This window comes from Notolepis coatsorum (genome assembly GCF_963971535.1).
Source record: "Notolepis coatsorum genome assembly, chromosome: 7".
Classification (NCBI taxonomy): domain Eukaryota; kingdom Metazoa; phylum Chordata; class Actinopteri; order Aulopiformes; family Paralepididae; genus Notolepis; species Notolepis coatsorum.
Window position 1 is genome coordinate 96,745,640 of NC_140171.1, and position 26,773 is coordinate 96,772,412.

The following is a 26,773-nucleotide window of genomic DNA, read 5'->3' on the forward strand; positions in this document are numbered from 1 at the left end:
GTTTCGCACTTGTAAACATGGTCTCTCTTAGTTGTAAACATGGTCTCTCTCGCTCTTGTAAACATACATATGAGTGTCAGTCATAATCTGGTTTCTCTCTTGTAAACATGCATGAGTGTCAGTCATAGTATGGCCTCTCTTGTAAACATAGTCTCTCTCTCTTGTAAACATTAGGGTTGGGTACCTTTCACATTTGAACCGATACCGGTACCTGTGAATCGATACCGGTACCCAACGGTATCTTTTTTCTAGGGATGCACAGATATGAAAATTGGCCACCGATACCGATTGTTCAACTAACACAATCGGCCGATACCGATACTTGTGGCAAAAAATAAGTATTTGTAATATTTTATTTATTTTTTTTAATGAAACTACTGTATATTTGTATGTGTATGTTTGTATTTGTAGGCCTCTTTACTTACTTAAAAAAAGGAAACATCAAGAAATATGTTTATGGTATTAATTCCACCATGCCATGTATCACTATCCCTCTCCCAGTATCGTCTGGCGGCCTGCAGATGGATACTATTCTCTCAACCAGAGCTTTCAACCAATGCAATAGAACCATTTTGATTGACAGTCGATTCTGCCAATTACGCCACACCGCTAGCACCCACCTCCTGCTGTTCTTACCACCAATCGGCAAGCGTTTATTCATTTTCTACTTCCGGGCATGCCGCCATTGATCTGCTTGCGAGAGCATAACAAACTTAACGTAGCTAATACGTTAGCTGCCCGCCGACCATCGCTCCACAGGATGACCAAACGAGACAATGATTTTACTGCAACAAATGTTATAATAAAACAAAGCCTTTCTATACATTTGTCTGGTTGAAAACTTTATTAACAGATTGCAGAATGGGTAGTTGGGTACGGAATGAGCAACGGAATGGAACTGAGCTATGAACGGAGTAATGCCTTGCTTGCTTGCTATCTTCGGGTAAATAATATGCTGATGTTATTGAACGTGTAACACTAACTATATAACATTAATGCCACAAAACGAATGTTTGTGTCATTTTAACAGCAGATACTTTCTTAAATGCCATCTTCCCGAGAGAGGGGTGTTGACAGGGAGCTGTGATGGGTTCGCTTGGTTGTGTTATTAATAGCATTGAACAGCTAACCGAAAGCTAGCGTTAACTAACGTTAAAGGTTTAGCCATAACGTTACGTTGGCTAAAGTTGGGGCTATTCATAATCCAGCAATAATGGCTGCAGACCTGCAAGCAAAGTACAGCAAGTTGGCAAAGGAGTATTCCAACGTAAATCACATTTTCACCAGTAACGTTAGTCTTCTATCTCCCGGTAGCTCACGCTAGCTAACCTAGCTCATGTTAGCGTCGTCACTGAGCGACCACCTCGCGTACACAATTAATGACATGTTGCGGACAGCCATATCGGTGACAATGTTTAGCTTTTAGTGAGAAATGATAAGAGTCTGAAGCGGAGTCTCAAAAGAGAATGTTGAATATTTAGTAGTAACTTTGATGCAGTAGCTTGTGTGTGTGTGTGTGTGGGGGACTGGGGGCGGCGCCGTTGTCAGGACGCGACTGAATTTATCGGCTACTGCCATCGGCACATTCGAGCTTATCAGCCGATAGACCGATTGCAGTCAACAAGGCACTTATCGGCCGATACCGACAGTGGTGCGTTATTGAAATCATCTGGGGTTGCACGCACCTAATGGCGCCACGTGCACGCGCGCTCCCGCGAATGCGCATTTAATGTCCCCTCGCTTGAGCACAGACTAAAGACAGTGCCTAATTGCCTCTACGAATGGAATGTAACACGTCATTCACAACAAGTTAGGTGTGAATGTATCTGAGAACGTATTTAACACTTTGATCGCCATGGTTAAATTCATAATTTACCATCCCTAGCCAGCTCTATTTGTCTATGGAGAAGTTCCCCTTCTTTGCAGGGCTATAACCTTTTAAATTGTATTGCTAAATTGACATTATTATGGCCCATTCAATGTCCTATATATATTGTTCAGGGTGTAGCAACGTTATACTTTTTCATTCACATATTCATACTAAAATATGGTCTAAAGTATAAGTATGTTTTTATCGTTTTCTGCAGCTTTCTCCAGAACTTGATTTATAGCCCCAAATGCATTATATTGATGATGAAATACAGTTTGATAGCGATCGGTGCCAGATAAAAGATTTCAACTGGAGGTACTTCTAGACGTTACTACGTATCATCTGATGTTGACCGGATGGGCGGGGGGTCGTTTATAATTCCGTGGGCAACGTTATATCATTCATCTAGGGTGGGTCATATGATCATCAGATCAGTTAGTATAGAAGACGTTAGAAAATAACGTTGAAACTCACCGTAACTTCCTCGCGGCGTTGGGCGATCAGCTTGGAGTAGACATTTTGCTATTATGGGATGTTGATCTAGATTAACCATTTCCAGGTTGTATAATACTATATACGTCCAAATAACGTTGTTTATTGAGTTAGGGCGAGCGATTGATTATCCAGTGTGTCGAGATGGAGTCCGGCTAACGATCGCGAGTGCCCGATCGGCCACCAGATGGCGCTCTTGAACCGTTAGACAGTTGAGTGGAGCTCAGCAGTATATCTCAGGTCCCCGGAGGAGAAATATGATTTCGATCACAGATTTTTGAAATATTGATATCAAAGACGTGATACGGCGTCTTCGGCAGAATGAGCATGGCGGGGAAAGACGAGTTACGGCGTTCCCGGCGATTAAAGTGTTAACACACCTGACGACCGGCGCTATTGATATGCAAATAGCGAGTACTTATCTGGGGTTGCACAGAGTGCAACCCCGTCCCATGAAGAACGCATGCCTGGATACCGATACCCGACCGATACATCGGTGCACCCCTACTTTTTTCTGTACTTTAGTCTCTAAAAATTTTATCTACCTACCTCAGTCGTGAAAAAGAAAAAATCCAAACTTCAAATAACCACACTTTCGACCGTTTTCGGCTTGCCATTGCCCCGACTGCTTTGTTGTTGAATCAAGTCAAATCCTAGGTAAGCGTATATTGTGCGTGTGAACGTTGACGTGAGGCACACTTCATAGGTTTTGTTTCATTGACGTCGTTAAACAAAAATAAATTAAAAAAAATTACTCTTTTTACAGTACCGAAATGTGGCACAGACGGATCTCACGTGAATCGGTACTCTGTAGTACCGACGTGATTCGGTAGGTACCTTTAAAAGTACCTAATTCGGTACCCATCCCTACTAGTAAACATGCATATATGAGATATGAGTAGAGCTGCCGCGGTATTGATGTTTTCCTTACCGCACATATTTGCTAAATATTTCCTACCGCCGCGGTTATTACCGCACGCACAAAAAAAAAAAAAAGTTTGAATGCATTTTTTTTTTTAGTAGTAGTCTACTCTTTATAGCATATAGCCTGCCTCTAGTCTAAATGTCTATCTTTAGAGGATGACTTTGCAGCATGAATATTGTTTGGGATTCGGCAAGCACGCATTAGTTATTGAAAGTGAAACACGGATTCGAAGTTTCCCCTCTGGTCGTGCGCCGTTCACTCGGTGTCGCGGGCAGGGGTGGTTACCCCCCCCGACCCTTTCTTATTATTATTACTATAAAGTTACTACTTTATAATAAAGGCATTCGTTTTGTGGCATTAACATTATATAGTTATACGTTCAATAACATCAGCGTATTTACCGGACCATAGCAAGGCATATCTCAGTTCCTTTCTTTGCTCAGAGCGTGCCGAGTTGTCCCATTCTGCGGTCTGTTAATAAAGTTTTCAATCAGACAAGTGTATAGAACGAAGGGCTTTTATTATAACATTCGTTGCAGACAGTAAAATCATTATGTCTCGTTTAGTACTCCCGAGGAGCGATGGTAGTCCACTCCGGCGGGGAGCTAAAGCTAACGTTATTAGCCGTATTGTGATGAGCTCTGATCAATGGCTGACATTCAGGACGTAAAAAACTGCAGGACGCTCCAACAACGTGTGACGCGTCTCTCTTCTGACCAATCAGTGGTCTGCAATGTTTCACGTGACTTTTCTGGTACCCAATAGGGTCGCTTGGAACCTCGATAGAGGAGTAGGGTATATCTGCAGAGCCGCAAGCCCAACCAGAGGAGGGTACTTTATTATTATTATTATAAAAAACAGCGGTGATGCGGTATTCGGCCTACTCTGCGGTGGCCGTGATGTAACAGCGATACCGCGGTAATGCGGTAATCGCGGCAGCTCTAGATATGAGTCAGTCATAGTCTGGTCTCCCTCTTGTAAACATGGTCTCTCTCTCTCTTGTAAACATGCATACGAGTGTCAGTCATAGTCTGACTCTTGTAAATGGTCTGTGTGTAATTGACCCCTTGCACTAACCATATGACACCGTTTTCATAATCTTTCTTTTTTGACAGCCCACATATTTGCAGTTGTAAAATAAATCCAAATGACTTGGGGTATGAATGTGATATATCACAAGAATGTACTCAACCACTACCGTCTTTAACTATGGCTACATTCCCACTGCAAGCCTTAGTGCTAAATTCTGATTTATTGCTCAGAATCAAGAAATAATATATATAAGGCACTGAATGTTGACACATTCAGTGCCAACGACGAGATTAGTCGGGTTAACTCGTCATGCGTTGAGTGCCAAGGCCTGAGAAAAAACGAGAAAACTCGGGTTTTAATCGTTATTTCTTTTATTAGCAATATCCATTCATTTTTCATCCATCCAGCCTGACGTTATCATTGGGAATGGGTCTGAGCTCGAAAAGGGCAAATACCGCCGCCTATCGTCTCCCGGATGGTATTGCACATCATTGGATTGGATTGGGTGGGCATGTGCATTAGAAAAAAAGTCCGGTCCGGGGTTTCTCTTCTCTGGCAAGCAGTATCTGTTACCACATTCACTGGGGAGGCTGGGAGCAGCTTTCGATTATGTGTTTTGGACTATAACGTTGGATCAATAAACGCGATCAATATTTGAAATGGCGATCAGGAATTGGATTAATCTTTTTGCAGAACATCTGATGTGAGGTAAGGACTATATGTTACCAGTTATGGGTTAATCAGATGTTTTTTTCACATCGATCACAACGTGTGTGTGTGTGCGTGCGCGTAACGTTAGCTCTAAGCGCGGCATGGATAATCAATTTTTCAGCCCGCTTCTCTAGCGTGCATAAGTACACATATACTATCAATAATCTAGCATATATTTGAAAAATATTCATAAATCAGCCGAAAAATGACAACGTGTTTGTGTATTCCACTAAAGAGCTATTATTGCGGAATTTCTCTGGAATTACTAGAACTCTCAAACTATACTCGTATTCAAAACGGTATAAAACGGAAATGTACCAATGAAAAAACAATCAGTTTCGTACATGTTGACAGACTGCAAGCAAGTCATTGATAAACGAGGGGTGTTTTAGACCCATAGCCATAATTTAAGATATAGTTTAAGCCTTCGCAAATTTTCTCGACCTCCCATTGACTTCCTTATTGGCACGGTAGGGCCTAAAAAAAATAGTTTGGTTCCGGTTGCCGACCGACCCTGCCGATTTAGGTGCGACCCAATTTATTTTATGAGTAAAAAATACGAAGTTAAATCCATCCATAGTCGGTAAAAAAAAAAAAGAAAAAAAAAAGGCCCTACCTACCCATGGCCTTAACTGACAACCAACAGGAACCAATTTTTTTTTCTTTTAGGCCTAGCCCTAATATGGTCAAAGGGGCGTGGCACTGAATGTGTTAACACTTTCTGTGCCAAAAACGTAAAAAGATGTGTTTGGCGGACACCAGTTGAGTGCCAAAAACCTAAAAAGTCATTTTTGGACCCGTGTTACCAAGTAAACAAATCACGGAGATGGCCAGTTAGCCCGCAACATCAGAGTGCTACTATCGTTAGCTCTCAGAATGGTAGCCAGGAGCCCGCAGCATCCTAGTACTACTAACGTTAGCTCTCAGAATGGTAGCCAGAAGCCCACAGCACCCTAGTACTAGTAACTAGGGCTGCAACTAATGACTAATTTGGTAGTCGACTAATCTGCCGATTATTTTTTCGATTAGTCGACTAATCGAAAACCAATGTAAACAACAACAACAATTTTTTTTTTTTTTTTTTTATTACCTATCTTTGTGAAAGTGGCTTCTCAGCTCTGGTCCAGCTGAAGACAGAGCAGAGGAACAGATTGGACATTGAGCATGACCTCAGAGTTGCTTGTCTACCATCACCCCAGACTTTGAGACTCTTGTCAGGACCAAACAACATCATAACATGATGATCCCATAGCAAATTAAAATAATCATGAAACATTTGAATTTGGATCTTTAAGCCACTTTAAATGAAAATGTATTTGAAGAACAATACAGCAATCACCCATAACAAGATAAATAAATTAAATAATACAAATTAAAGTGGAAGTGTACTTTAAATAACTTTTGTTTGCTGTGTGTGAGAGGAGTCCGTGTGTGTGTGTATGTGTGTGTGTCTTACTCTGATCGCTGTGTGAGTGAGAGGAGTGTGTGTACTGTGTAATTTGTGTGTGTGTCTTACTCTGATCGCTGTGTGAGTGAGAGGTGTGTACTGTGTAATTTGTGTATGTGTGTGTGTCTTACTCTGATCGCTGTGTGTGAGTGAGAGGAGTGTGAATGTGTCTGTGTCTTACTCTGATCGCTGTGTGTGAGTGAGAGGAGTGTGAATGTGTGTGTGTCTTACTCTGATCGCTGTGTGTGAGAGAGAGGAGTGTGAATGTGTGTGTGTCTTACTCTGATCGCTGTGTGTGAGTGAGAGGATTGTGTATGTGTGTGTGTCTTACTCTGATCGCTGTGTGTGAGTGAGAGGAGTGTGTATGTGTGTGTCTTACTCTGATCGCTGTGTGTGAGTGAGAGGAGTGCGTGTGTAATGTATTGTGTGTCTAGTCTAGGGCTGCAACGATTAGTCGACATAATCGACAACGTCGATTATAAAAAATCGTCGACGAGAAATTGTTGCGTCGATTAGCCATTAAAAAAAAAAAAAAAATTATAATTTTTTTTTCTTCTTTTTTGTACTACCTATCTTTGTGAGAGTGGCTTCTCAGGGTTCCAGACAACATCATAACATGCTGATCCCATAGCAAATTTTGGACATTGAAAACATTGTTCCCCTGCAGGAGATGATGATCAGACTAGACACACAATACATTACACACGCACTCCTCTCACTCACACACAGCGATCAGAGTAAGACACACACATACACTCCTCTCACTCACACACAGCGATCAGAGTAAGACACACACACATACACACTCCTCTCACTCACACACAGCGATCAGAGTAAGACACACACACATTCACACTCCTCTCTCTCACACACAGCGATCAGAGTAAGACACACACACATTCACACTCCTCTCACTCACACACAGCGATCAGAGTAAGACACACACACACACATACACAAATTACACAGTACACAACTCTCACTCACACAGCGATCAGAGTAAGACACACACACAAATTACACAGTACACACACTCCTCTCACTCACACAGCGATCAGAGTAAGACACACACACATACACACACACGGACTCCTCTCACACACAGCAAACAAAAGTTATTTAAAGTACACTTCCACTTTAATTTGTATTATTTAATTTATTTATCTTGTTATGAGTGATTGCTGTATTGTTCTTCAAATACATTTTCATTTAAAGTGGCTTAAAGATCCAAATTCAAATGTTTCATGAGTCATTATTTTAATTTGCTATGGGATCATCATGTTATGATGTTGTTGTTTGGTCCTGACAAGAGTCTCAAAGTCTGGGGTGATGGTAGACAAGCAACTCTGAGGTCATGCTCAATGTCCAATCTGTTCCTCTGCTCTGTCTTCAGCTGGACCAGAGCTGAGAAGCCACTTTCACAAAGATAGGTAATTATATAAAAAAAAAAAAAAAAAAAATTGTTGTTGTTTACATTGGTTTTCGATTAGTCGACTAATCGAAAAAATAATCGGCAGATTAGTAGACTACCAAATTAGTCATTAGTTGCAGCCCTAGTCTAGTCTGATCATCATCTCCTGCAGGGGAACAATGTTTTCAATGTCCAAAATTTGCTATGGGATCATCATGTTATGATGTTGTCTGGAACCCTGAGAAGCCACTCTCACAAAGATAGGTAGTGCACAAAAAAAAAAAAAAAAAAAAAAAAAAGTTTTTTTTTAATGACTAATCGACGCAACAATTTCTCGTTGACGATTTTTTATAATCGACGTCGTCGATTATGTCGACTAATCGTTGCAGCCCTACTAGTAACGTTAGTATTGTGTATTCAAAAACGCACCGGATTGCGACGTAACGTTTTACCGTTTATTTGCTTGCTCCACCCATGCACAACAACACACACTCTCGTTACCACAACGCTTTACGGTATTTTCACAGCACTGACGCAACATTACCGTAAAGCGTGAACGCCGTTGTAATCCACATACACAACAGTTAGCTCTCAGAATAGCCAGTTAGCCGGCAGCACCAGCAACAGTAAACGTGTCTCATTTAATTTCCACCACTGAAGCGGGGTTTCCCCTCCTCCTCCTCCTGTGTGTAGAAGACAACCAGCTCTGCGGCTCGCTCCACTAGTGAGGACTGGTCTCGCCCTCTGCTGGCGCGTGTGTGCACTACAACGAACCACTGTCAAAACTCCGCTTCAGTGTAATATAAACGGAAATGCATCTGTGATTTTGACGGTATTGATTTTCCAATACCGTCAGGATTTCTAAATACCCTGGTATACCGTAATACAGTCATACCGCCCAAGCCTACAATACGGCTCAATACACACAAGGGGATGCAGACCAGGGCCCTGTTTCATGTACGTGGTTCAACTAAGTCGATCAAGATGTCCATTATCCAGCTTCAGTTAACCCGATGTTCGAAGCCGGGATTTTCCTGTTTCACAAAGGTGGATTCAGTCTCGTTAACTCAAGCCAGACTTGCGAGTCAGGCTAAATGCGCGCGGCCGTTTTAGGTGAAAAGCCAGCACGTATCGATGGCAGAGACCCTGATTCTCAACGGCATTGATTGATTAATTGATTTAAGACTTTATTGACAGATTGCAATACGGCTCAATCGCCTCGCCGACAAGTTAAATGCGTTATCTATAGGCTAATTCTAAGTCCCTCATTACCTCAATCAATCAGATTATATTTCTTTAAACTTGCCTGCTGGATTGAATAATCAAATGAGATCTTGCTAGCGACAATAATAAGTTAACTGTTATACAGAATTACGATACGGCCCTCTTGCCCATTGATTGATGTATAGTCAATCTTTAACTTATCTCCAATGTGGTCTAACGGGTTGTTCTTTTGACTTTCACACGGACGACCGGGGTTCAAGACCCTAGTCGTCTCCTTTTTTTTGCAATATAGGAATAATTCAATTTGGTGCACGTTGAGAGCTATATAAAGAATGACATCCTCAATGCATGTAGATTTATAATATTTTAACTTAAAACCAGGCTACTTTGGCGTATAATCATTAATATTATATTCAAAAAAATCATATTGGAAACACCGGGATTTGAACCCGGGTCGCAAGGTTGGCAGGCTTGAGCACTACCGCTGGGCCACTGTGCCAGATGGGATAAATTCATTGTTTATACATTAATGAACGAGAGACCCGTGTTTAGAATATTCCTTATTTTGAATGAAGTTTTATTTCTTTATCCTCATTCATTCATGTGACGTCAACGGCTCATTGAATTTCTCAAATCCGTCAAACAGCGCATCTCATCAGACATCTTAATCCCAGTTACAATTAAAATAACCACATTTTTGTGTACATCGCACGAGCGAGCGCCACCGTCGCCACGGTATATATAACGTGCATTATTTAGGACAAAGTGAATTTAATATCAGCATTTTGGGTCTATTTTACATTTCAAAAGCCCCCTCTGGAAGAATGGAGCACAAAAACGTAATTCAGAATGGTATAATGCAGATCGTAGACTGTGGGAATAGTTTCAGGAAACGAGCTGTCACTTCTTTGCGGGGGCGTGGCTCTGCGTGATCGGGCTAACTTGAACTTGAACTCTGCTTTCGAGCAGGCTCAAACTTTTGGATCTGTTGGCATGGTGATCTGGAAAATCCACGTACATGAAACCGGAAAGTCCGGCTAACCCAGTTATCCAGCTAAAGTTATCCGGCTAACTCAGTTATCCAGGTACATGGAACGGGGCCCAGAGAAAGACGTTTGTCCTGTTTACATCAGGGTCCCCCATTTTCAATTCATAGTGACATTTATGACATACAAGACATCATGACATATATGGACATACACAACATACATGACATTTATGGCATAGGGACATACATGACACACAGGTATTTAGTACCGTTACATTTGTGACATATACGATATTCAAATATACAGTACTGTTACCCATAGATCCTGACAGAGTATATACATATGATGGGGAGGGGACTGTACATTAGGAGGGGGTGGGTGGGTGGGAGAGAAATATACATACGGCCGGGAGAGAATATAATACATGCGGTGGGGAGGAGTCTATTAGACAAACGTCTAGACAAACAAGACAAACGTCTTTCTCTGGTCTGCATCCCCTTAACAATTGTGTGTATTGAGCCGTACTGTATTGTACCCATTCTGCAATCTAGGGCTGTCTTAAATACTTAGAAGCTTCGAAGCTTCGTTCGATGGCACAAGCTTCGGAAAAAAAAATATCGAAGTTCAAAAAATATATATATATTACTTTTTTTTTTAATACTTTTTTTATTTCTTTTTTTTCCCTCCAAAATCTTGCGCCTCCATTCCAATGAAACGAAAGTAAGCGGCGCCTTCCCGCCTCCATTCCAATGAAACGAAAGTAAGCGGTGCCTCGACTCCACCTCTCTACAACAAGCACGTGGAGATTATCTGTGTTGAAAACAACAAGGACATGTGCAGCAGACATGTCGACGAAGAAGCGAAGCAATGCCGTTTGTTATTTAAGACTATGTCGGACAAATTTGTGTTCATTGTGCTGCTTTTTTAAAGTGTCCCGACCCATATAAAAATATGTCTTAATAAAACGGGCTTAATTAAGTAATTCTGCCTTTGTCTCCATCAACTACATATAAATATTTATATAATTGTTTGCTTGATAGACGAAGGTTGCAACATAATTATGTAATGTCATGTCGTTGGCTGTGAGAGCAGCCCCACTGCACCCAGGCAGGGCAGCCGAGTGAAACCTTGTTGGCTGCGTCACAGTCACGAAAGGGGCTACTTAATTAATTAATCCAATCCACTTTATTTATAGAGCACATTTAAAAACAACAAAGTTTACCAAAGTGCTGTACAAGTCCCACAACATAAGATAAAAAAAATATATATATATATATAATTATTATTAAAAAAAAATTTTTTATTTAATTTTTTCGAAGCTTCGAATTTAAATTGAAGCTCGGCCCCGAAGCTTCGATTTCCAAAAAAAGCTTCGAAGGTCAGCCCTACTGCAATCTGTTAAATAAAGTTTTCATTCATTCATTCATTCATTCATTCACATGTCTGGTGCGCGGCGCGCACAGCGCTCTTACTGTAAAATGCGGAAGCAGCCATTTTAGCGAAGGCTAGCTCAGCCTCAGTTTTACTCGTTTATAAAAATTATTTAAAATGTTTATTAGCAATGCCGAGCTTTCAAACCCTGCCGCATGTGTGTGAAACCCTAATGGACCGCTGGGTACCTTTAACATTTATATCTGATCTATTTTGGACCCACCGCTAGCTTTTGAGCAGTGCTTGATGGTGCACATTAACCTGGCTACTACGGAGGAATAAGTGACTGCGTATTCCAGCCCCTGGCTTGCATTGCAGTCATGAAAGGGTCTACAAGCTTGCCTGATAACGTTAGTTAAAAAGTTAGTTAGTCAGGCTGCTCAGTGCTTACCTGGTCAATAATGTGGTCCTCCTCTTGGACAGATAGATTTGTTAAATCATAATATCCACAGTGGTGTGCTGTGCTGGCTGCTGGTCCTCAGTAAAGGTCGAAAAATAAGTTGCTAATAGTGCTAAAAGTGCTATATGCTTCATTGCATAATTATGCCAAAGTGGTGCTTCATCTCACGAGGCCAAGACGTTTGGTCACGTTTGCTTTTAATGCGATTTGATTGGCTACTATGGCCAGATGCGAAATTAGCATATATTCCCCTACCCAGACTCTGCCCCTACCTAGAGACAGGGAACAAACTTAACTTTTTGACTTACCAGCCATTTGGCTGGTAGATTTTAAAAACTATTTGGCTGGTAGATTTTAAAAACTACCAGCCGGGCAGATTTTTTACCAGCCAAAAATTATAAATAGCTTTTTAGTATATCGCCATGTGTTATTATTACTATATAATACTCTCGTATGCTATTTTCAATTAATATCATAAACAACATAAGGAATATTAGCATAATTTTGAGTGGACTGAAGGAATGAGTCAGCGTTAACACTTTGGTTGCCTAAGGTTAAATTAATGATATACCATAGATTGCCAGCGCTATTTGTCTATGGAGAAAGTCCCCTTCTTTGCAGGGCTATAACTTTTTAAATTCTATTGCTACATTGCCATTATTAGGGCCCATTCAAAGTCCTATATGTATTGTTCATTGTGTAGCAACGTTAAACTTTTTCATTCACATATTCATAGTAAAGTATGGTCTAATGTATAAGTATGTTTTCATCTCTTTCTGCAGCTTTCTCCAGAACGTGATATATAGCCCCAAATGCATTATATTGATGATGAAATACAGTTTGATGGCAATCAGCGCGATATAAAAAATTCCAACTAGACGTACTTCTAGAAGTTACTACACGTCATCTGATGTTGACCGGATGGGCGAGGGGGCGTTTATAATTCCGTGGGCAGCGTTATACCAATCATCTAATGTGGGTCAAATGTTGATAATATCAGTTATTATCGAAGACGGTAACGTTACACGCTGAAACTCACCCCAGTCTCCGCGCGCCGTTGGGCGATCATCGTCGAGTAGACATTTTATCATTATGGGATATATTATTACCCGGTCCATCTCCAGCTTGTATAATGGTATATACGTCCAAATCATGTTGTTTATCGAGTTATTGGCAATCGATCGCTATGTAGTGTGACGAGCTAGTCACGGGACATGTACCGAGTGGCCGGAAGCAATACGGACGTCTAGCAAAACCTCTACTGCGCTTCCTGTTAAGCGGTTGCGCCGATCGGCCACCAGATGGCGCTCCTGAACCGCCAGAGAGCTCAGTGGGTCCTGCTGGTGGATCTCAGGCCAGCGGAGGGACATTATGAATCCGATCGCAGATTTTTGAAATATTGATATAAGGACGCTGTACAGCGTCCCCCGGCAACTTTAGCATGGCCAGCAAAGAAAACGTGTCCCGGCACCCAAAGTGTTAATAGTTTTAAATGCAAATAATTTATTGAAACATAGAAGTGGGTCGGGACACACACACACACACACAGTTTCAACTCACCACCCCTGCATCATATTGTAGTCTGTCTTCAAACTTCCACTCCTCTCGAAACTTTTTTATATTTGAATATCAACATTATCTGTCCATCCTCAGTAATCCTCAGTTTACTATAATATACTCCTGTCCCGAGTCCTGACTAGTGACTTCGTCGTCTTTCCAAACGCACGCACGCACACACACAGGGAAGGGGAGAGTGCCCCCCCCATTTCCCTTTCCCCAGTCCACACTGTGTCTGCTGTTCTCTATGGCTCTGCGCCTCTGATCAGGATTAGCTTGTTAGCTTACGCTAACGTTGTAGTGATTGTAATGGTACATAAACGTTAATTTCGGGCGATGTGGGCATAAAGGAATGGCGACGGTGCAAAGCATGTAGATGCATTTGACCCGTTGTGAGAAGAAAAAAAACACCACGGACTTATTTCGGGACGTGTAGGCGCACTGCTGTGTTAACGCTGCTCTGCTTTCAGAAACACGGACTGGACGGATATTATGACTCGCGGAGTTGTTACAGGGTTTTTCAAAATAAGAGTATCATATGAACCTGAACGTTGCTAGCTGCCGGAGCCCAGATATTATGACTGGAGCTGCGCTTGGGGCGGAAACGAGACCTGCACAGGATTTTCAAAATAAGAGTATCGATATGAACTACACGCCAGACGGCGGGCAGACCTATATTTTTAATCGCCAAACCTTAAATCTACAGGCCATTGGCACTTGGCGGGTGGTTATTTTGTTCCCTGCTAGAGAACCAAGCTGGGGGCGTGTTAAGGAGCTAAGCCCAACCCAGCTCGAATCTTATTGGCTAATAATGAGGTAATAGGATGAATAAACAAAAAAAAAAACGGCTTGGCGTCCTACTCCTAACCTCGTTCACAGCTTTATCTCGTGTGAGCCTCCAGGCTGGCTGCCTCAGTCAGTGACAAAGTGTTAGAGAGAGTGGGCAGTTTAGCTCGTTCTGTTAATTTCTCCAGGAGGGAGAAAATTATTATAACACAGAGATGAAAAATAATGATTTTTGTATTATTGTAAACTAAAAATAATATTTTTTTAATATTTTTATTTTTTAATACATTTTTGTAATTTGTAATTTTTTATTTGTAATTTTTTATTGTTTTAGGGAAGCCTGGCTTCCCCTTGGCTTCCAGGAGAATTTGCCACTGATGATCTGATATCTGCTTGGAGAATGGCATTCTGTCTTAAACTCAAAAGCGCGTTCCCGTTCAGGTCATTTGCATACAAAACAACGCGTCCAGAGCTCCTTATAAGGCAAAGTAATGACGCAGCTGTGTGGAAATGGATGCGGAAGCGCTTTGCGAGTCTTGCGACCCATCAAAATGAGATTAATGTATCGTCATCATATATAGTAGTGATGCACCGATGTGAAAATTGTGGCCGATACCGATAACCGATATTAATATTGCTGTTCTGGCCGATACCGATATTTACCGATGTCGATATCTCTGTATAGAAAACACTTTTTTATGATAATCAAATAAAGAGCTATTTTCCAAAACGCATATTTTTTTTAACTTTTGTAACTTATTTTCAGAAATGACAGATATTTTGAAACTATTTGAGGCCAAAACATGTAAAAAGAAAAAATATATATTTAAAATAATTTTTTTTATTTTTATTTTTATTTAATATCTGCCCCATCTTGATATCGGACAGATACCGTTGTAAAAAAACGGCCATATCGGCCGATATTATATCGGCGGCCGATATATCGTGCATCACTAATATATAGTACAGCTCGTGGTACACTTGCCGCAGCGCGCGCACACACACACACGCAGTATACTGTAGCCTACAGCGTAATGAATGAACGCAGTATAGGCTTATTATTCCATTAATGCCTACGGCGTAATGAATGAACGCAGTATAGGCTTATTATTCCATTAATGACTTGTTGCATTAGGATTTAGTAGATCTATATGCTCTGCCCTACGTACAGTATAGGTACAGTCTGTACTTATACTGTACGTAGGGCAGAGTCAGAGCATATATAGTATCTACTAAATTCTAATGAAACAAGTAACTAGAATATATTAAGCCTATACTGTTCATTAGACATGTAGGCCATACTGGCGCACACAAGACTTGTTCTGGAATATTAATGCAGTCTATTGCCATGCATAAATAAGCTTTAGTTCTTATTTATTTATCCACTGTCATTTCAGTGTTGGTGTATAGGCTATATAGTGTATTTCAATATAAGTTTAATTGATTAATGATATATTCGAAGGAATGCAGGTTTATAGCTATATCAACCCCCTCCAATGTACAGTAAATTACCAAGTATGGTTGTCAATATTCCAATGTACAGTTTTGCTTGTACAGTGTCCCCCACCCACCCCTCCTACCCGCCAGATTGTTAACCAGAACCAAACGCAGAGAACACATTACCCCTGTATTAGCCACACTACATTGGCTACCTGTAAAATACAGGATTGATTTTAAAATTGCGCTCACCACCTACAAGGCTTTAAAGGGTGAAGCCCCAAGCTACATTGCTGAGCTTATAACCCCTTACTGCCCCAGTAGGGCTCTCCGCTCCTCCGACCAAGGAGAGCTCGTCGTCCCCTGGACCAAACTAAAAACCAAGGGCAGTACGTTAACTTTTTTTGCACATAGCACTGGTGCTACAGAGGTTGATCGTTTTGTAGCACAGGCCAAAATCTTGTAGCACAAGTATAAAATGTGTTATATTTGTAACAGTCACAAATGTGCCTATTGTATTTGGGTGACCGGGCTTTTTCAGTCGTAGCACCCAAGCTATGGAATCAGCTACCTTATGAAATCAGGTCTGCTGTTAGTGTGGAGCCTTTTAAACAAGGTCTAAAAACCTTCTTATACAGTCAGGCTTTTAATTGATCATGTATGTGGTATAACGTGTGTATATGTGATTATATTTTTATTTATTTATTTTGAAGTATTCTACAATCTTGTATATGATGTAACATGTGTGATTATTCTATTCTGATTAACCTTTTACTGCCTGTAAAGCACTTTGTGATTTTAATCTGGAAAAGCGCTATACAAATAAAATTTACCTTACCTTACCTTACCCACCCACCCCCCCCCCCCCCCCCCCCACCCAACCACCTGCAATGTATGTAATTGAGCTGTACTGTATTGTACCCATTCTGCAATCTGTTAATAAAGTTTTCAATCAATCAAACAAAGGTCTGTCCCATTGCATACCAATCAATGGGATATATTGCGTGTTGACCTGCATTCTTTCAAATGTATATAATTAATCATTAAAACAGATGTGTAACAAATAAGAAATACAAATTCCACAGAAGGCATTAAATAATTATTATTTTCAATCATTTCACAATAATTGCATAATTGTGTTTGAATATCTGAGTAATTAAAGTAATTATACATTTGTCCAAAATAGCTGGTTCAGATATGGTCAAGCAGCTGCCCTGTGATCAGATGAATCCATATTATTAATTTTTCCGACATCAAATGCGTAATTTCTTATCGTACAAATATTGTCATATTTATTTTAATTATGATTAAGTAATTAATTCCAAGGAGGCCTGTAGCGTTAACATGAAGGAATCACTATAAGAACACAGTCTGTCAAGTTAATAAAATTTTCAATTAGCCAATCAATCATAAGAGTGCCATCTGCTCTCAGCCACGCTCAAATCTGATCTCAGGAAAATTTGGGGACTCACCCTAATATGTCTTAAATGGGCAGAAATCTGCCTAAGAGGACATTTTTGGTCGTAAATTCGTTCGGGAATGAGACCCATTGATCGCCTAGAACAGCGGTTCCAAAACTTTTTTGGCCGTGCACCCCCTGTCACCTCCCGACCTAGCTGACGCACCCCCCAATGGGTTTCTGTTAGAATTTTTTTTTGCTGGTCTCCGTGCACAGATGAAGCACACCTGTGTCAGACACGCCCGAGACATTATTGTTTATTATTAAAACGTAAAACTTTTTACACAGTGAAAATCCCCATTTGAAATAATGTATATTAGTTATATTTATTAGGCATAAAAAAAATATATTGTTTGGTTCCTGTTGGTTGTCAGTTAAGGCCATGAGTAGGTAGGGAATTTATTTTATTTTATCTCTTCCCATGGCGACTATGGATAGGGAATTTCTTTATTTAATTAAAAATGTTCACGACAACATGGATGCATGTACTATGCCAGCATGTTTAATATCCATAATACTAAAGGTTTGACTAAGATTATGAAATTTTATTGTATAATAAAAAAAAATAAAAAAAAAACATTCGCCTTTTCATGTCACGCACCACCTAGAGGGCGCTCGCGCACCACAAGGGGTGTGCGCACCACAGTTTGTGAACCACTGGCCTAGAAATTCCGTCGCCTAAGCGTATTTGACCATCGAAACGTGTATTGACGTATACACTGGTAATTAGGGCTGTCTTAAATACTTCGAAGTTTCATTCGATGGGCATGGGATTCGAATATGAAAATAAGATTCGATTGCAATGCCGTTTGTTATTTAAGATGTGGTCGGACTCGGCACTGACAGCCTCAAATGACTTGCAAAGTGTTTTGTTTGTCTAAGATTTAAAAAAAAAAAAAGGTTTAAACTTTACAGCACTGACAAAGTTGAACAAAGTGCTGTACAAGTCCCACAAAATAAAGATATTTTTTTTTATAAAAATAAACATTTGGGCGCCCTCGTGGCGCATACCATAGTGCCTCCCGCACCTACGCGACCGACCCGGGTTCGATCCCAGCTCCCGTCGTCATTTGTCGCATGTCCTCCCCACCTCTCCTCCCGTTCGCCCTCTCCTCTGTCGGTCCTGCGTGACCAATAAAGCTGTAAAAATGCAAAAAAATTATTAAAAAGAAACATTTATAATTATTATAATTTTGTTTTTATCTCAAAGCTTCGAATTAAAAACGAATCTCGGCCCCGAAGCTTCGAATTCCAAAAAAAATATCGAAGGTCAGCCCTAACTGGTAATCGCGATGGTGATGCGATCACTTGGAATTCTTCTTTTTGGAATACCTTCTGGCTAAGGTAAGTTACAATCTATGTTTATTTTACCGAATCTGAAACGTGTTTTTCTAACGATCACAGTTCTGTGTTTCACCCGACGAAAAACATGCTCGGCAAACGCGATCATAGTTTTGAGTTAAAAGGACCCCCCCCCTTGATGATTTTGTGATGATACATATATACATGTCATATACCTTTGATTTGAGAGTATTCCGTGTAATAAACTACAAACTACAGCGTGTGGAAACAAACTATTATTCCCATGCTGGACTACAAGTAATGTTTGTCAAAATGAGCAACACTGTCTCTCTACAGCTATAATACAGAACACACACACAGCTTCACAAACATAGTGCAACAACCACGGAAAAGACTAGAAGGCTGGCATTCTAGGGATAATGATTGATAACCGAATTGCGTGGCACTCAGTGTTAAGTGTCATTACTAAAAGAAAGATTGTGTCCCATTCAACACAGGATCCGACATGATATACTGTAGATCTATACAGAATGGCGGGTGCTGTTGCCGTGTCCGTCACACTGAATAGAATAGAAATCCTTTATTTATCCCAAGGGAAATTCGGCACTACAGATCGCTCACAGTAAACATTAAACATTTAGGTAGTCAATAAGACTAAAGAATAAAATACGGTCCGGGATATACATTCTGGTATGTATATACATTCTAAAATATAAACTATACAGCCATAAATATACAGTAATAAGTGTAAATATTCGTTTTATCCAGTGAATGCATTGCTCTCTAAAAGGGAGTTAATTCCAAAGGAAATTATGCTTAAAGATCTCCACCAGAGGCATTTTAAATCCATAAAAGGTTTCTATATTGAATAACAATTTGTATTAATGTGGTTTTTGTGTAATAAAGTAATGAAAATAGCTCAGCAGCATCTCTACACCTTCACCCTCATTGAGATGCACGGATCGATGAATATTGATATTCACTAGGATTTCCAAGTCAGCTGCTTATTATTCTTTCCAGACATGTCAATACCTACTCAGCTTTCTGTGTCTGCTGAAGCTGAAGGTGTCAAGTTACCACAGAAAGGACCATGAGAGGTGTGACCTATTAGTGACATCATACATGCAACTCAGATTTCAGGGAAGTACAGGGAAGCTCTCCCTCTCCAGGGGAAGAATGTGAAAAGTGGTGACGGGTTCTGCACAAATAAGCTGTAGTCAAAAGTCATGCTTCAAAGAGGAGCAATATGCAGTATGGCCAATGCCTAGGCTGGCCGCTTCTCATGGGGCTCATACAGAACCAAGCATTTCACCGCAAAGTATGTATTTTATTGTGACAAATAATAAACAAACTTGAACTCATCCGCTTCCATTCATTGTGCTAAGCTAGGCTAGTGTACAGCCGGAATGCACAGTATTGAGAAAGACGGTAATTGAAGTTCCCATAATGTTGCCGTGGCGTGTTCCTTTAAAGGAAAACTCCAAAATTTTGGGAAATTAGCTTATTTAACATCTTCCCTGGAGTTAGACAAGAAGATACATACCTTTTTTGTCTCTGTGCGTGCATTTAGCTTAGGGAACAGTCGCTCCGTTAGCATAGCTTAGCTTCATCACTGGAAGTGAGGCGGATCCGGAGCCTTACAGTGTATAGTTTGATTGATTGATTGAAAAGTTTATTAACAGATTGCAGAATACACTCCAAATACAACTCCAAAACGTTCATGTAAACATGTTGTGACCTGTGTATTCACCACATGGAGAAATAAAAAATTATTGAATTAGACAATTACGTTTTATAAGCAAATATACTCTGAACAATTCTTTTGCCCAACCACTACTCTCTGAGCGCAGCCAGTGATTTCAACGTGACGCTGTGTTTGTTTACATTCTCATTCATTCAAAAGATCCGAACCGATTGAAGTTTATGGATACCATGACTTGAAATCCTCTTACCTTGACGATTAAAAGCCTCCCCAATTTAGAAAACAGTAATCCAAGCCCTGGTATATTGTTATACCGGACGCTCTGAGCTAACCGGAGCTAACGCAGAACAGGAGGATTGTAAAGCATATATAATGACTTCCTTTCTGGGGTTGTCAAAATAAAAGTGCGACGTTTATAGTAGCGGAAAACATTTATTTTGTACATTATCTAACGTTAACACGAACCTAAACTAACGTTACAACTAACCTAAAGTTAGTTTAGGTTCGTGTTAACGTTAGATAATGTACAAAATAGCACACATAGCCTACTACAGACGGTTTCAAACTGTATTTTAAATTAGAAAGCAAACAAAATAAATGGACAAGAGATAAATAAATCTCAATTTGGTCAGTATTGTCATTAGGGATGCACGATATTGCTTTTTTGACACCGATACCGATAACTTTATGCTCCTCAAGCCGATAACCGATATTTATTGTATTATAAAAAAAAAATTAATGTATATATTTTTTTTAATCAAAAATCTTTTTTTTCAACATTAAACAAAACATCACAATACAATAATAATAAAAAAAAAAATACTTCCCAGGACAATAACTTAACACCAACTTAAATGTGACCTAACCAGACAACAGAAACAGTTTTGACTGATAGTGACTATATTTATTTTTCCAAATGAAAATTCACAATCCGTCAACAGCTTGTGGTGCATCCAACCTAAGACGCTCGAAGCTTTTTGTTCTTCTTTTTTCAAAGCGGAGCCTTGAAAAAGAGGCTTTGAGTGGACACATCACCACCACAACAACGGGTCACCTGCGGCATCACCACCGCCACGGTTTTGGGGGCCCGCGACGACGGCGCGAGCACGCTTGTACCTATTGACGAGTCGTTTGCTAAATTAAAGAAGTTTGACAGAAGGGCAACCAGCCAGGCAGCGCCGTTATCTCACGGGACGAGTAGCTACATTAGTTAGCCAACAACCAGCCAGGCAACGCCGTTATCTCCCGGGACGAGTAGCTTCATTAGTTAGCCAGCAACCAGTCAAGCTAACGTTAGCTGGCTCCAGCAGCTTGTTGATGTCATCGGGAGCATTTAGCCTGCTGGCTACCTAGCTCCACTTCAACCAGCATCGGGAGATCCAGCAGCTTGTCGATGTGCTAATAGCCTCAGCAACCTAACGTTAGCTGGCTCCAGCACATCGACAAGCTGCTGGAGCTCCCGATGCTGGTTGAAGTGGAGCTAGGTAGCCAGCAGGCTAAATGCTCCGCGACGCTGAACTGCATGCGCCGGTCTGTCTGTCGAAGACCGAGGGAACCGCAGAAGGGCTCAAGCCGCTATCTTTTAAGCAGTCCTTGGTGGTGCAAATTAACCTGGCTACTACGGAGCAATAAGTGACTGCGTATTCAACCAAGGTTTTTTTTTTTTGATTGAATAGTTTATTGGTTTAGAATGGAAAATCACACATATACATTGGATCACAATATGAAAACAGGTATACATTTTCTCCATTTACCAATAGGATTTCATAAACACAATAAAGCCATAGGCTTGTTTCCATTGTGGTCCTTCATCATTGGTGTCAGTGGATTTATGTACTGGTGTGTGGACCAGGGTTTCCGTTAGAAAAAATTGTTGCCGGTCTCCGTGACCTGCAAGATTTCAATCTACCGGACAAATGAGATTAATTCCGGTCATAGTTTATTGAGCTTTAAAACAATTTATAGGCAGACTATATAAAGAATGTCATCCTCAAGGCATGTAGATTTATAATATTATTATTTAAAACTAGGCTACTTTTGCGTATACAGTCATTAATATATTCCAAATAAAATAAGTCCCTCGATACTCCGTGCTGCTGCTGACTTGAAATAAAATAGACCGCGTATGTGGGCAGTCGGTCCGACACTAAACAGCAGTCTGTTATAATCACATTTTTATGAGCTAACGAATTCCGTTATATTGGACATTTGTATTAATTATATCAAGCGAAGAACTGAGAAATTTTGCAGAGAGAGACGGCAACGTTATCGTGGCCGGGTTTGCGTGATGTATTTCTCCACCTCCCAACGACTTGGTGCTGGTCATAATGTCCGGTGAAAACAACTCCCTCCAAGCACAACTTGATCACCCGAACCGTACCAAAACAGGCCAAAATTAAATAGCCCATGCGACGAACGATTCATTACATTCGTTTCATCGTTGCTCCACCAAGCAGCCGGTCCAACAATGAAAGCTGTTATCAGCGCGAGCCGGCAGCAGTTAGTTTGCAAGAAGCATCCAGCTGCAGACCCGCAGAGCAGCTTTCCAGGTCTGGGGACCGCACTGTGCCAGCAAAGCTGGTGGGTTATGTGGGTCTGCAGCTGCATGCCTTCCGCAAATCCAGCAGCAAGCTCTCGCTGAGCGAAGCAACGACAACAAACGCAATGATTGTTTCGTTCACCCAACTCCAGCCCATCCAAATACAATTCAAATAATCAAACTGTGCCCAGAGGGAACTATTTTCACCGGACACTATGACCGGAGAGATTAAATATGTCGGACTTCAACAGATTTTGCCGGCCAAATACCGGTAATTACCGGCTAACGGAAACGCTGGTGTGGACGTGGGTGTTTGTAGTGTCTGTATGTCAGGATGTGTGGTATAAAAACAAAAAAATACATACAATAATATTCCATTTTATAGACTATAAAAGAATAAAAAAGGAACAACACATATTAAAACCATTTGTTCACTACTCCCAGCTTCTGCTACTTATGATCCACCTCTTTATAGCTAATTTAAAAGTGGAGAAGGGGCTTATGGTCTTCAACTCCATTGGTAGGCTATTCCATTGTACTGCTGCTGAATATAGGAATGCGTTTTGGCCAATTTTCCTATTGCATCTCACTGGGACGATGTCTGTAGGGCTCCCCCTGGTGGCGTGTCCGTGTACATCCCTTACCATGCATCACAGCCACGAAAGGGGCTAGCTTTGCTTAGCTCCTCGGGTCGTCGTGGGCTTCTAAATTAACACAATAACACACCGTCGTGGCGGTGGTGATGCCGCAGATGACCCGTCGGGCTGGATGTATTGCAAGTTGTTGCCCTTTTCCCTCCTTGTGGAACGTCTGCATTGCATTTATTACAAATAGCAAACGATCTTTTTTTCCTCTGAAACTCCGAGTACCGACGCGGCCATCTTTGTTGTTAACGTTAACTTGCGTGGCTACGTCACAGCCAAGAAAGGGAGCGCTGGATTTGTGTAAAACGCCCTGTTCCTAAACCACACGCTGTCAGTCGTAGCACAGTACTGACAAAACGGGAGGAGCCTTTAGTCAAAACAAACGCACTTCATTCCAATTCACCCACACGACACCGCATTTTTTTTTACCAAAAAATATATTATATTATCGGAGCTATTAATAACGTTATCGAGTTTATCGGGATGACGTCATAATTGCTGATATCGGCCCGATAATTATCGGCCCGATAATTATCGTGCATCCCTAATTGTCATTTGGACAAGCAAAGCCATTAATTTAAGTTGCAGGCAAGAAAGACAAGTCTGTCCACGGTCTCTGGTTTTAAAACTGCCCTGTTGCAGGTAAAAAAAAAAAAATTATATCGATTATTAAAATATATCACGATAATTATCGTTATCGTTATATCGCCCCCCAGCCCTAACTCACCACTTCCTATATTTGGTCCGCGTTTGGTCCGATGAAGCGAACCGAGACCTACGTTTTCAGGCGGACCAGAGTTTGCGTGTTTGGTCCGCACCGCACTAGGGCTGACCCCTATTAATCTATTAGTCGACTAATCGGTCGAAAGGGGCCGTAGTCGACTGGCCAACCTCTTAGTCGAATATAATATAAAAAAAAAAAAAATTCTTTGAACACACTATACTAGACAAATATCAAGATGTATCCATCAGTGGACCAATTGCATGCGTTTGCAGAGGACAAGAAGCCTTCAGTCGACTCCTTCAGACATTAAGCACCCCCACAGCCCAAATGGAACGATAAAAAAAAAAAAAAAAAAACGACTAACGGCTAATTTTGGACAATCCTAGTCGACCATCCAAATCCTTAGTCGGGGACAGCCCTACACCGCACCCAGTGATGCCGGTAACGCGTTACTAAGTAACGCGTTATTGTAATCTGATTACTTTTCCCCGAAAATAGTAATCTAACGCGTTAATCTTTAAAAGCCAGTAATCTGATTGCAGTTACTTGTCCAAGTGGCTGTGCGTTACTATTTCGTTACTATCTCATCATAAATTCATAATGCAGGCGGAATGCAGTATTTTATTTCGTTTTCGACAGTCAAAAATACATTTTGAGCTGTTTTTCTTATTATTATTATGGAGTGACGTGGTGTGGCAGTGAAAGGGTTACACAAGAATGTGTCCCGCGGCGTGACTGGACTCTCTGTCTGTGTGTGACTCTGCTTTGGCCCAATCACATTCCCCATCCACAGTCTGCGAATCAGAGGCAGAGTAGGGCGGGTCTTCACAGCACGTCATGTGACATATGCGCCAATCGTGTGACAGCAGGGCTCCGTTGTTATGTTCGTCTGAGAATTCCACCCCAAAACGCTTGTCTAAACGAAGTGAAACCGCAAGAAGACGTTTTGCGGTTTCTGTTCAGACTTCCACTCCAAAACGCTCGTTTAAACGTAGCCTCAGTCAAAATACTGTCTACCGCTAAAAACAGCACATCCAATTGCATTGAAAGCATCTGGAATCACAACACTAGCCGACGCTTCGAATAGGTACAGGAGGACTCGGAGGCCAGCCAAACAGCAAAAGAGAGATTGATTGATTGATTGAAAACTTTATTAACAGATTGCAGAATGGGTACAATACAGTACAGCTCAATACACACAATTGTTAAGGGGATGCAGACCAAAGAAAGATTGTTTCTTTCCCTATTGATTAATGTATATTTGATGGTGGCAGAGCAAAAGCTCTTATTTGCCAGATTTACAGTTAATTTACATGTTAAAGAGAGACTGATTGTATGTTTATAGAGAGACATTTATAAAAACAATTTAATAGTTACAGTTGATATAATTGAATAGTTCAGCCTGCATTTGTTAGATGTGAATAGATACACTGGTTTTGTACAACCACTGGCTGGCTGCTCTAATGCTGTGAGCATCATAGACTGTTGCTTTACCATACTTGATGGTACAGAAGCTGAAGCACTAGTTTAACAATTTACGTTATGTGCAGAGAAACAAGTTAAAAACAATTTATGCACTTTCAATAAAGCGTTTAAAAAAAACTGTTGGGGGAACGACGACGACTTCGTAACCTAGTTACTTTCAAAGTAACTAAGTTACTCTGATAATCAAGTAATCAGTAAAGTAACTTGGATTACTTTTTAAAGGAGTAATCAGTAATCAGTAATCGGATTACTTTTACAGGTAATCTGTGGCATCACTCCGCACCAGAGTTCGACTGAGCATTCACACCACCCAAAAAAAAGCGGACTATCCAAGAAAACGAACTCTGGTCCGATAGTCCGGACCAAACTGCTCTGGTGTGAAAGCACCCTGGCACAGGGGGGGGGGGGAATGACATAGGAACTCGTACTCGTTTGAAGTCTTCAGATTAACAAGCAGACTGGCCGAATTATTGCTTATTTGTGATGTCACAAGGGGGACACAATGGATTGGATTCGCTTTGCTTTATACATTTTTAGCTTTGCTTTTTGGAGCCAGGAACACTGCATACCTCATGTCTGTTAGTTTGGGTATGGGGGAGCCAAGCAGGGATGGGAAATGGGAATCATTCATTTAAAACTGTGTGCGACCACTAAAACAGTGATCAAGACAAGGGAAGAACAGAGTGCTCAGATGTTTCTTCACACAGAGCTCAGAGGTTGAGATGTTTCTTCACACACAGAGCTCAGAGGTTGAGATGTTTCGTCACACACAGAGCTCAGAGCTTGAGATGTTTCTTCACACACAGAGGTCAGAGGTTGAGATGTTTCTTCACACAGAGCTCAGAGGTTGAGATGTTTCTTCACACAGAGCTCAGAGGTCGAGATGTTTCTTCACACAGAGCTCAGAGGTTGAGATGTTTCTTCACACAGAGCTCAGAGGTTGAGATGTTTCTTCACACAGAGCTCAGAAGTTGAGATGTTTCTTCACACAGCGCTCGGAGGGTGAGAAGTACTGGACTGGTTTGGCGTGGGAGCGTTTTGTCAATGAAGCCCGACAGCCCCAGACGGAATCCAGTGTGTGGCATGTCTGTCCCGACACCCCATATCAGATAACGTGACAGGCCGTGAACCCAACCTCGGTGCCAAGTTCCAGCCATTTCTCCGCCAACTAGCCGTCTAACGGCGGTGGGTGGTATGTCTTACACA

The 26,773-nt window shown here is 41.1% G+C and overlaps 1 protein-coding gene across 1 annotated transcript in view; it reads right to left on the reverse strand.

Annotated features, from left to right (window-relative positions):
* LOC311232432 (inactive tyrosine-protein kinase 7-like) overlaps positions 1-26,773 on the reverse strand; it is a 194,118-nt gene that overhangs the window by 135,950 nt on the left and 31,395 nt on the right. The gene's annotated exons all lie outside the window — the stretch shown is intronic.